Source organism: Acipenser ruthenus, chromosome 1, assembly GCF_902713425.1.
Source record: "Acipenser ruthenus chromosome 1, fAciRut3.2 maternal haplotype, whole genome shotgun sequence".
In the NCBI taxonomy this organism is placed as follows: Eukaryota; Metazoa; Chordata; class Actinopteri; order Acipenseriformes; family Acipenseridae; genus Acipenser; species Acipenser ruthenus.
This window is the reverse complement of record NC_081189.1, coordinates 91011005-91023901: the sequence shown is the minus strand read 5'-3', so window position 1 is coordinate 91023901 and position 12897 is coordinate 91011005.

The following is a 12897-nucleotide window of genomic DNA, read 5'->3' as shown; positions in this document are numbered from 1 at the left end:
GCTGTGGCGGCTGGGCATGTGCACGCCGTGCTGCCTTCAGCAGCATAGCGAGAGGCTGCTGGGGGACACCAGCATCCTGCCCTTCTCCCCCCCAAAAATTTTCAGGGGGTTGAGCCTGTAACTCCTCCCCTTCTGGCTCTTGGGGCTGAACCAGCAGGCATTTTCCCTCTGCTGGTGGCTTGGGTCCCAGGGCTGTGGAAGCCCCGACTTGCCTCCCTTTGGGCTGTGGACGCACCGACTCCTCCCTTTTGGGCTGTGGACGCCCCGACTCCTCCCTTTTGGGCTGTGGACGCCCCGACTCCTCCCTGTTGGGCTGTGGACGCCCCGACTCCTCCCTGTTGGGCTGTGGACGCCCCGACTCCTCCCTGTTGGGCTGTGGACGCCCCGACTCCTCCCTGTTGGGCTGTGGACGCCCCGACTCCTCCCTGTTGGGCTGTGGACGTTCGGGCTCCCCCCACTCAGGCGTAGGACGTTCGGGCTCCTCCCACTCAGGCGTAGGACGTTCGGGCTCCTCCCACTCAGGCGTAGGACGTTCGGGCTCCTCCCACTCAGGCGTAGGACGTTCGGGCTCCTCCCACTCAGGCGTAGGACATTCGGGCTCCTCCCACTCAGGCGTAGGACATTCGGGCTCCTTCCGCTTGGGCTCCTCCCATTTGGGCTGTGGATGCTCAGGCTCCTCCCATTTGGGCTGTGGAGGCAAAACCAGCAGACATTCACCCTCTGCTGGTGGAGATGGGGACAGCAGGTACTCACCCTCTGCTGGTGGAGATGGGGACAGCAGGTACTCACCCTCTGCTGGTGGAGATGGGGACAGCAGGTACTCCTCTGCTGGTGGTCCTGCTACCTGGGCTGCTGTTCCATTTATGGTTGCCTCCAGGTAGTTGAGGACAAACTCCACACCCTCCTCCAAGGTGTTTGGGGTGTGTTCCTGCTGATATGCCTCCCATCTCTCACTGTCCATCATCCACAGGACCCGGACGACTATGGGCAGAGACTGGGCCTCCAGCCCAGCATTCTCCAGGAACCAGCCCTGCAGTTTGATGGCGTCTTCTGCCATTGAACTTTTTTTTTTTCCCCAAAACAATATTTGTAATCCTTTTTTTTTTTTTTTTTTTTTTTTTTTTTAAATCCAGACCCCTCCTGGTCTGACGCTTGGAGGCGCGGCTATCCCACGATGACACCACGTGTCACAAAGACGGCCAGAGTGGGTGGCGTCAGACCAGAAAAGGAATACACAGAGACAGACGGTGATGGTGATGAGCTGAGTGCAATGGTTGCACTCAGCGTTTATTAACAAAATAAAAGGTTTGAAACAACAAAAACACAAAACAGGACACGGCACTTGACTCCAAAATAAACAGACATACAAAACGACTAACACTAAACAAACAGTGCACGGACAGACAAACAGACACGGTGAGTACAAACAAACTTATCTTTACTTTTACGATCTTAATTACTCCTCTCTCTCACCCGTTCTCCTCTTCCGAACACCCAACCACAAGTGACTAAAACGTGCATCTATATATACTGTTGTGCTGGGATTCAATTACTAATGAATTACTCACTTGAATCCCAGCACGTGAATTCATTACGTGCAACCCCGTGCCACACATTATATACATTTTATCTGCACGTGAAGTGATGTGCCACCCTCGTGCCTAAATATAATTATACACTTTTTAAATATACGTGAAACACAGACCCGTTTATATCCCGTGTACCAATCTATACACCAACATTAACATACGCACGCATACATACACAAAACACACAAATGCACACAGGGGCGGGGCACTTTGCCACACCTCTTTATTGAAATAAGTCTTAAGAGCATAGGAAAGTGAATTTAAAGGGTTACAAGTTATGGGTTAATATTGCACATATGTTCTCTGTTCTCATTTTTTGTCAGCAAAATAAGCTTTCAATCCATATCTATTCACCTCAAGATGGATGTTTGACTGTCTTTCATTTTTTTCGACAGCCACAATAATGAAGAGTCAAGCCATGCTGGCGATGTTGATTAACTTTTTTAGCCTGCCCCACCGTGAGCAAGCTGAGCTTAGGCAACAGCGTTGTCATGGTCTCACAAAAGCTTTGGAGGACTGGCTCTACCAGCACTGGGAGCTCCTGCCGGAACCAGAGTTGCTGCAGCCAAAGAAAGAAAAGCACCAGCAGTGAACAGACCCACCACTGGAGAGACTGCCCTTTGGACATGGATGGCAAGATCGCCCATACCCAAAGCCAAAAAGACAGGAGCTGCTGCTGTGTGCAGAGCCAGTGAGAGAAGAGCCGCTGTCTCCAGAACTCGTGTCAGACGGAGAAGTGCCGCTGTCTCCAGAGCCCAAGGGAGAAGCGTCACTGTCTCCAGAACCTGCAAAACACCCAATGGCTGGTTAAACAAATCACACTTGGCACCAACCGCAATTGTGTTTCAAATTCTGCTGCAAGATTTTGTGTCACTACGGTCGGAACATGTGGTTCCTATTGCACATTGCTCAGCTAAAATTGAATGATAGGCAGGGAGGTAGTTTCACTAAAACTCACCTGGCAAGGCCAAAGTAAGGCTTACATTTTCCAATATTATATTGTAACATAAAAAGTGATTGGTTGACAGTTTTAAGGGGTTGGCTGTTAAGGAAAAAACCTAATACTGTTTGCTTTGACTGACGGACAGGTTCAGGTACAGGTTCAGCCTGCCAGCGTACTTGACAGATGATAGCAAATATAATTTACAACAAATACTTTGTTACAAAGTACAAAATGTGAAAAATAATAATTAAACCCCTGGGAAAATAAATAAATTATATGAGTAAAATGCAAAAATGGTAACAGTAAATACTAATATAGGGAAAGAAATAATAGTAAAAAAAGATACATAAATACATTTTAAAAACAAATAAATAAATAAATAAATACATAATATACAGTCAACCTCGGATAACTCCATTTTCTCCTTATAAAATATATGCATCCTGCCAGTTTTAATTTTTTTAATTTGACACCGCACTACTCGTAACTCGACACTTATTACCGGTACCGAGGGGATCAAAACTATTGAAAAGACTAGTGGATAACTATACACTGTCATGTCACGTGACTGACCTACTTGACATACTTGTTTCATGTGATTGACCTCTGACTGGAAACAGATTGTTCATTCATTTATTCGCAACTACCAAGTGCAGCCAGTTACAGTATCAGTTCATAATGAGTGAGAAGTGAAAAATAAGATCTCGTTCAATTGGCTTTAAAGCTCTGGTTATTCGGGATAACAAGCTTGTCAGCAGAACTTTCAAAGCGCGTGTTTTTGTATGCAAAACAATCTACAATGCTTGATTTCTGTGTGAAACTGTAAGTTGTTTATTATTGTTTTTTTTCACAGAGTTAATTGTTAACTTTTGCGATTTAATCAGTCAAATTAGACAGTTCAAGCCAATACCTAAAAGTATTCGCCAATTGTTTTTATCATCTTTTCTCCCAATTTGGAATAGTCAATTATTTTTAGGCTCAGCTCACTGATACCAACCCCGTACTGACTCAGGAGTGGCAAAGACGAACACACGCTGTCCTCCGAAGCGTGTGCCATCAGCAGACCGCTTCTTTTTCACACTGCAGGCCCAAATCACAAGACATTGTTTCACCTGAGTGATTGCAAGGACATAATACACGTTTATTCTCAGGGTCTTTATAGGCAATAATATTTTCTCAAAATATATATTTATAAATCAAATAATATTAATTCCATTATTATCAGTAATACGGGGGAAAAAATGTACCTGATACATGAAATTAACATGAGACAATGTTCTAATATAATTATAAGTCAAATACATCAGATTTACAGAGTTTCCCCTTTTTAATTCGCTCTAAACAAGTTCCTGTGATGTTTTGTTTCTGCTTTTGTCTCTGCGGGCAGCTGTAAACTGTCTCCGCCCTTTAGACACTAAATGCCCCTCTCAGTGATATCACAAAAAAAACTAACAGGAAGTGAATGTCAGTCCCTCCCCTGTCCATTAATATATGTTTCAAGCCAGTACTGCAAAGTATGGTGGCCCTGTAAGTCATCAAAACAAAGTGTTTTTTTTTGCGTTGTGTCTCCACACCAGGGGATGAAAGAACTGTTTTTGCAAAAACAAGAGTCATTAACTATTTAGGTATTCCACTGAAACAACAAATCCTCCACACGACATGCACTCTTCGTCTGAGTATATCTGGGATATTCCACAGCAGACTCCGGCACTGCTAGCATAACCCTCAGAGTACTACGTCACAGCGAGTGCTCTACGCCATAGGACTACAGCTGTCACATGCAAATAACAGCACTTGGGATAGCGTAGCAAATTACTTAATTTTACACCCAAAAATGTATATATTATATGAAACCTATATATCACAAGAAACGTAAGACATTGAAGTTTTTTGTTCTTTCTGTTATCGATATATTTTTGGACTGAATATAGACATATGTATTGGCAAAGACACCTTTGTTATACAAACGGTATTTTTATCATCAAAACTTCAGTTATTTTCAAAACCAACCACGCACATAAACACTTTCAAAATACGACATACAAATCCCCAGAATGTTCTTTTTAAAATGTAAAAAACCACAGATGTTTACAAACAACGAATCAAAAGATATATTCAATTTTGCAAGCAACGCATCTATCTGTACAAACTGATCGGAACCGCACAGCACAGTAAACATACTTGCCCTCGAAAGCCTTTTCTTTTATATAAAGATTGTTCAACATGTATATGCAAAACTACTACTTATTATTATTATTATTATTATTATTATTATTATTATTATTATTATTTATTATTAATACACGTAACTTACTTTGAGTTGTGGAGACATTTGAATTGGCACAGGGAAGCTTATTCTCTGTAAAGTCCTTTTGCAATCAGTGTTTTTTTCAGTGGTTTGTAAATCCAGTTTGGTGAATTCAGTTGTTTTTGTGTAGTAATATTTCTTGTTAGGATTCCAGTCCATCTTGTCTTTTGTGTTAGTGCTGCAAAGTGAGGGATCAGGATATGATAGCTAGGGTACATCCAAAAAGTGTAGGCCACCTGTTCACCAACTTTGCATTTTGGAACCGAAGGTAAGTATTTTCTGTTGCCACACAGTGTACCAACAAGCTGGGTTTCGTGCTGATAAGTGAAAACTGAAGCGAGTGGTACGGATGTGTAAAAATTGTCAGTAATCAAAGTATGTCCCTTGCCTTATCCAACAGACCATCCATGAGAGACATAACATCATAGGGCTGACCAAATTCACTCTTCTCTGTGTCGTTTGAAGCACCTGTGTACACTTTTAAATTGTATATGTACCCGTTTGTACTGTCAGCAAGCACCCACAGCTTTATTCCAAATCTGTGATGTTTTTTGTTTGGAAGATACTGCATAAGTGACGTTCGGTTTTTCAATCCAACCAGGCTTTCATCGATTGCAATGAATTCATTTAAAATGTAGTACTTCCTAAGAAGAGACTCCACTTTAGTAAATACTGGTCGCACTTTGAATAAACTGTCGTAACCAGGTTCGTCTTTTTTCTTTTGGTTTTTGTTGTTGTTCAAGTGCAGGTTTGCAAGACAAAAAAGAAACTTGTCGCGGGACATTATTCGCACGAATCCTGGTGTTGCTTGTAGTGCATCTTTTGTGTTCCAGTATTCTTTCATGTCAGGCTTCCACACTAACCCCATATTCAGCCACAATCCTAAAACAGCACGTAATCTATTTTGTGTCATATCGCCAGACACCGACCACCGTGGAACTAGCCTCTCATACGTTTTAGATTTAGCATTTCTTTCCCTGTATTTGTTGTTAATGTCTAATGCGAATATATTGGACTGGTTGCAGATGTGTTCTTGGAGCTCAGTTGAAAACAACAGCTCAAAGAATTCAGCAGGCCGTGTTGCGCTGAGTGGAATAAATCTCAGATCACTAACCTCTGTGTACTTCTTTATGTTCAATGTTATTTTCTGTTCTGGCAATTCTGTTACTTGGGTCCAAATCGGGACTCTGAAGTTTTTGTTCAGCAACCGAATTAAAGGCACGTCTTTGTACTGTCGTCACCTCCCGCCACATCCTCCTCCTCAGACTCCCACACCAAGGCAAACACTGGGGTTGTTATCCCATATCAGAGTTTCCGAAAACGGTATACTCTGTTCAAGCCGATCGCAGTGTGGGTCTTCAAATTGTTCAGAGCCTAGTTCCTGCATGTCAGGGAGCCCCGATTGAAAGTTGCGCTTGTCCTTTTCTATTCCTCTTCTCACCCCAGTGAATGGATAGTTTGTTTATTTGGGGCGGTGCCCGAGTCCACGTGGAGTGTTTTCCCATTGGCTGTTCTCGTTCCGAGACGGCCCAGTGTTCTCAGTTGGTCTGCTGTTTGGCCCCTGTTGGATTTATGAGGTGGACTGTTCTCTGTCCGTGGTGTCAAAGCATTCAAAAACCTCTTGGGAAGACACCCCTGGCACCACAGGATTTATTCAACAATGGTGAAGATAAACCACTTGTCCAGTATTTACAGCTCTTTTTAAAAGCATTCTCTGTCAGTAGGGGAGTTTGTGACAAGAAACCAAGCAGATACAGAGAATGGTTTAGGACCCCCCTGTATATTACATTTCTGTTAATTTCATAAACAGAATGATATTATGACCCAACCTGACTCTACACTGCCATTCCACTGTGAAAAAGACAACAATGAGTTTATGGAGCAACTATGCCCACAGTCTCTTTAAATACCATTCCAGTACCACACCGGTACCATTTTAAAACTAGTGCAATTTGCCGCTGTCGCGCAAAATGTGTTCCCACCATGGAATATGGGCCCCCCAGACTATTTTTCATAGACCACCCTATGAAAAGTGGTCCCCGCTAGTAGTCGTAGTAGTATTGTTGTTGTTCACATTGCACTTTAAATAACCAGTATATAACCTGCTTCAATATTTGACGTAGTTGTTATATTGCATTATTTTATATTACTTTATGTGGTTTTTCCATGACGGTAATATTATCAATTATTTTAAGGGAGGGGGGGGGGGGCAACGAGACAAAGGTATGAATGTATGACCTTCTACAGCTCTACAGCCATTAACTGAACCTTATACAAGCACGTGCGCCGCCTCTTGCATTTTGTGATAATCCTGTATTACAAAATGCATCCTAGTACATTTACATTGAGTGACAAAACGGGGTTGCCACTTACAGGACCTTTTCCACTTGGTTTTCTTTGGCGTAAATAAAAAAAAAAAAACAGACCATAGAAATTAAATAAAACAGGGCGGTGCCTTATATTTTTTGAATTGCACCCAAAACAAAAGTAACAAACAAAACCCTAACTCCTTGCAGGAGCGCTAAACTAAACTTTTTGTTTCCTATAACTATACTGGCGGGCTAATCAGTTTACCGGTTGTAAAACCTATTCTTCTCAAATATAAACCCAGGGAACGTCCCACAGGTTGTCAGTTTGGGTCTATCTTTTCAGGACTCAGCATTAACACAGACAACCCGTACAGTACTTGGGCTCATTAAATACAAGGCAGGTGTCCCTCATTATCACCCCCAAGTGACCCTACTATTCTAATACCCAGCGCAGTGCCTGTGAAAAGGTAGTCCTGACTTCCCTTATAATCTCTGTTATCCTGGATATACACTGTGCTGTATTCTTGGCCCAATGTACCTCCCTTCTACAACCTTTCCCCGTATTTTGTGTGGCTGCGTGGTCCAGTGGTTAAAAAAACGGGCTTGTAACCAGGTGGTCCCCGGTTCAAATCCCACCTCAGCCACTGACTCACTGTGTGACCCTGAGCAAGTCACTTAACCTCCTTGTGCGCCGTCTTTTGGGTGAGACTTAATTGTAAGTGACTCTGCAGCTGATGCATAGTTCACACACCCTAGTCTCTGTAAGTCGCCTTGGATAAAGGCGTCTGCTAAATAAACAAATAATAATAATAATAATAATAATATTTTACAACAATTGATATATCAACGCCTGTTAAACCATCTTTCTGTTTCAGGCCTTTTTTTTACATTTTAAACCCAAATATTTAGTTTTACTTTTTTTTACAATATGCATGCTTAAAATGTAATTCATCCTGCTAAGCTATATATTTCATTTCAATCTATAAAAAATAGACCAGCGGGGCCCAAATTTCACGTGATACCGACACGATTTTTTTTTTGGTGTTTAAATTATATTCTGAGAGAACTGCAATACTGTATAATACTATTGATAATTTTAATTATGCTTTATTCACCCCAATCAAGCAAAGGATGGGCTGTAAAGAACCCAGTGCATAATATGAATGAATGATTTTTTTTTTTTTTTTTTAAGAAAACCGGAATTTAGCCTAAATAAATTACAATAATCTAAAATTGAAATGGGGTGAAATTGAAATCCAAAAACGCACAGCACAGCTCTACACATGAGCCTAAATCTTGTTTTCAAATCTATGGTACCATTTCTTTAGAGCATACGTGTATAAATAATTGTACCTGGGCATAAGCAACTGCCCCCCACCCTGCCCCATAGCAAATGACGCCCCTGGTTAGGAACATTTTATAGCATGTCTATTACCAAGTGGAATAGTCATTTGTTGTGAATAATAGGCAGGGATACAGTGGCAAAATAAATAAATAATGGCACATTACATTACAAACAGCTAATCTTTACTAAATTAAAAAAAATACAGCATATACATCACTCTGGGAATTAAAGACAATTCATTCAATCCAAACCCTAAAGTAAAATGCTGTGTGACTGAGGTGTATGCACTGTGTGCTGAGACAGTAAGAGACAGTGGTTTACATTATTATTATTTATTTCTTATTTCTTAGCAGACGCTCTTATCCAGGGCGACTTACAATTGTTACAAGATATCACATTATACATTATTTCACATTATACAGATATCACATTATTTTACATACAATTACCCATTTATACAGTTGGGTTTTTACTGGAGCAATCTAGGTAAAGTACCTTGCTCAAGGGTACAATACATTAGGCTGCACCCTTGACAAATAAGAGCTGCGCCCAGGATCTAGGAAGTAGCTGTATTAATTAAATACAAATACCATAATTATTGACTTAAATAAGTGGCTAAGTGGTGCCCCACCACATAAGCCTTGGGTGCGTTGTGACAAAGTCGAGTGCCTTCAACCACCCAAGAAGTGGTGATATCTCATGATAACACACAGACCCTGGAGTGTATTATTGCTGTTATTAAATGGGTCTATGAGTCTGTTGTTGGTGGTAAATAAAGAAGACGAAACTTTTTTTAAATAATTGTTATTTTTATTTTTTTTGTATAACCTTCCACGGAGAGAAAAAGTAGTTCCACAGTAACTAAAATTGTTAGCTTAACAATAAAACATTTGATTTTAAATCATTTTGTATAATATTTTCTTTTTTTGGGCTTCGATAATAGTTTCTTGTTTAGGCTTAGTAGATATTGAGCTGGATGGTGCCATTCATGGTTTCAACATGTATGTATGGGGTTTGTCCAGCAGATGGAGCTGTTGCTGCTGCTGCTATTCTGACATTTTGTTTTTAAATCAGTGTCAATGTTCTTTTCAGTTAGCCAGTCACGGAAAACTTTCATAGCCAATTTTGTCTTGTGCTTGGTGTTTTCATCGGTTGTATTCATTTCTAGGTTTTCTAAATCTGCTTCATTTACCTCAGTATGGCCAGATATTGACATTTTCTTTTTCAAGGTTTCCAGCTGCGGAACTTTTGATGTAATCTCTCGGATTTCTGTCATACTGACTGACTCGAGTGGTTTTGTTTACCCAGGTGCACAGTTGCAGTTGGTGTATTGATTTTGTGTATTGTGATGAGGCTGCTTCGGAGAAAGAAGTTCCGCATTGTTGTGTTGTCACCAGATATCTAATGGCTAGGGAGAAGGTCTCAGCCAATCAGAATCTAGTATTTTCGCCAGTTGTTTCTACCCATTTAATAATATGCATTAACCCTTCCCATTCTGTTAGGGTGGGACCTTTGTCTACTTTCCAATATTTTAGAACACATATTTTACAATACTACATTTATTTTTACACCACTAATCTTAATACATGTATCTGAGAAAGATTTCAAAATGTAGATTTGGTGTATTATATTCTATTGATGCGTTTGTTCAGAATTGCTCTAGGCAATCATTTTGGGTAATGGTTTTGTTTGAGTCCAAAATAATTACTCATTGGACTTGTTGCCAATAATGTTTTGATATTTATGGTTGCTGGATTTATTAAACTAATAAAGATTTTTTCTATTCAGTGGCCAGGTAGCAGCTGTGATCCATGATTATGCTGCAAATAGTGTTGCTCTTTAGAAGCAGAAGGAGTAATTCAAATCTGCCTCAGTTGACTTTGTGGGTCATGCACTCCAGCTTTAAAAGGCAGCTGGACGTAAAGACAAAGAAACTCCTGCATTTTGAGAACCCTATTATATATAAAAAGAACCAAAATAAAACATACATGTATGTGTAACATACATTTAACCCTGGTGTTTCTCTGAAAAAATTAAACCAAACAGTCTTTCCAGAATTGAATTAGCTGACAGATGTTTTGCTTATTCATAAAACCAACGTCTGGGTAAATATAGTAACTGTGGTTAAATAAAGGGACTTGTTATCAGGAGGTTCCAGGTACAATCCCAGCTCAGCCACTGACTTACTGTGTGCGACCCTGAGCAAGTTACTTAACCTCCTTGTGCGTCCTTTGGATGAGACGTAAAACAAGGTCCTATTGACTAAACATTTGACAATAAATGAATGACATTACATCAGAGGCTGTGTGTAATGCAATTGTTTTTTGAAGAAATACTACCATAAATAATCTTTCTAAATAACATTACACTACTCACTTGTTATAAGTAGGGCCCTGTGAAAATCGCGATTTCACGGGCTGCGCGGAAATCGTGAAATTAGCCCAGTACCGCGAGTTTTACAATATTCTTAAGAAATAAAAATTATTTAATAATTATTTGTATTGCATACAAAAGAAATCACATTCACGAAACGTGCCATCTTGTCAAAAACGTCCACTCTGTACTTTGTGTCATTGTAGAAATCCGCAGTCTCTGTTTTTTCTTGTCAACAGTCCCGATGGCATTATTTCTCGGTTTGCACTTAAACAGTTAGCGTAGCAGTCATTGTGTTTCAAAATTGTACTAGAGTACTGCTGTGGTTGCAAGTTTTGCGCAGATGGTGGAAGCTCTCTTCTTGCTTTGTTCACTGTTCCAACCAGGCTGTTTTTTTTTCACCTCTTTTGCCAATCATAATTTCGTATCCTATGTGCCTCTGCTACAGTACGGTGTTGAATGTGGTGTAGCATTCGCATATCGATCAACAAATGAAAAGCACTGAGAGTGCTATTGATGTTGCATTTTGCGTACGGTGTGGGACCTGAGGTTTCAGTCAAAACATTTTGTGCAGTCCGTCTTCCCACAGCGTCAACCCCAGGATTTATAATTTCCCAAATACTGCCATCCTTCCCAGTCTCCTGAATGCCTGCTCGTGCTGGCGATGCAGCTGGAGTTGTTGTCTTTGGTACTGCTGCCGGTGAAGCGGTTGGCATGGCTGGCATGCCTGCAGCTGCTGCATGAGACGATACAGGCACCTGGGGAGCCCCTTTTGTGGTCGTGGCACTTCAAGTGGCACCTTCCTTGCTTTCCCCGGTGGAACTGCCTGTTGCACAAATCTAGGATTCATAGCTGTCATGAGCACTCACATTCCCTGCATCAGAATCATTTTCGGACAAAGCAGTAAGCATTTCAATCCCGTCTTGAGTGGTCATGTGTCTTCTTTGAGCCATTTTGAGTTTCAGCCTGGTCTCTGTCAGTGTACCTGTGACAGTAAAATAGTAATACTATACGACAGCAGACGATACATGCTTATGTAGACAGCCAGATGCCAGTCCTCCGAGGAATTGATAGGATTACAATAGATCTTTGGATAACTTCAAGACCCATATTCTATTCAAAGACATACTGCTGTAATCTTAGTGGGGGTAGAAATAACAACAGGCTTGTATGTATATATATATATATATATATATATATATATATATATATATATATATATATATATATAAATATATAAAACATAGAATATTGTAGGTTATATTCAAACTAAGAACATGTATTGTAAAAGGCAGTCAAAATTACTGCTTTGGCAGGTCTAGATGGGTAGGATTATAACTTCCTTATTTTCACAATCCTGCCTTTCAAACGCAGTCAGGGTATTTAATACATTTAGGAAAAGTCATAAACGGACAACCGCATAACTTTCAGTGGTGGTTCCAGTGTTAACTGGATGAGCCACAAGACTTTCAGGTTTGATGGTAAATCCATGGAGGATACAATGGTAAAGACAGTCAATTAAAGTGTATGCTCCAAATACCTCCTTGTAAATGTTCTCTTATGCATGTTCAGGGTTTAAAAAATATTACAGAAATATCCAAGGACTTTGTATAAGGTATTGAAGCTTGTAAATTATTCCAAGTCCTCCATTGTTTTGGTTGCAAGTCATATCTTATGGTGGCAGACATAACTGAACATGATAATTACTATACACAGACTCTGACCAAAGAAGCAGGAACCACTTCTCTGCCAAGAGCGCACAAGGGGATGTTAATGTTATCTTGGGTCAGCAGACAAACAGTAAAAATGCACTTCTCCTTAGGGTTTCCACCTGAAGAGCTATAAAATAAGGAACACCATTCATAGTCTGTCCTTGACAAATTGCTTTAATTAAAAATCTCAGTAATACCTTGGCTGGACAATTTAAAGTGCAGTACCTGATTGTGTGAACATTATTTTATTATTACTATGTAATGCTTCTTAATTCCATTTTAACATAAAACATTTGCTATTTGTAAACTATGCTTTGA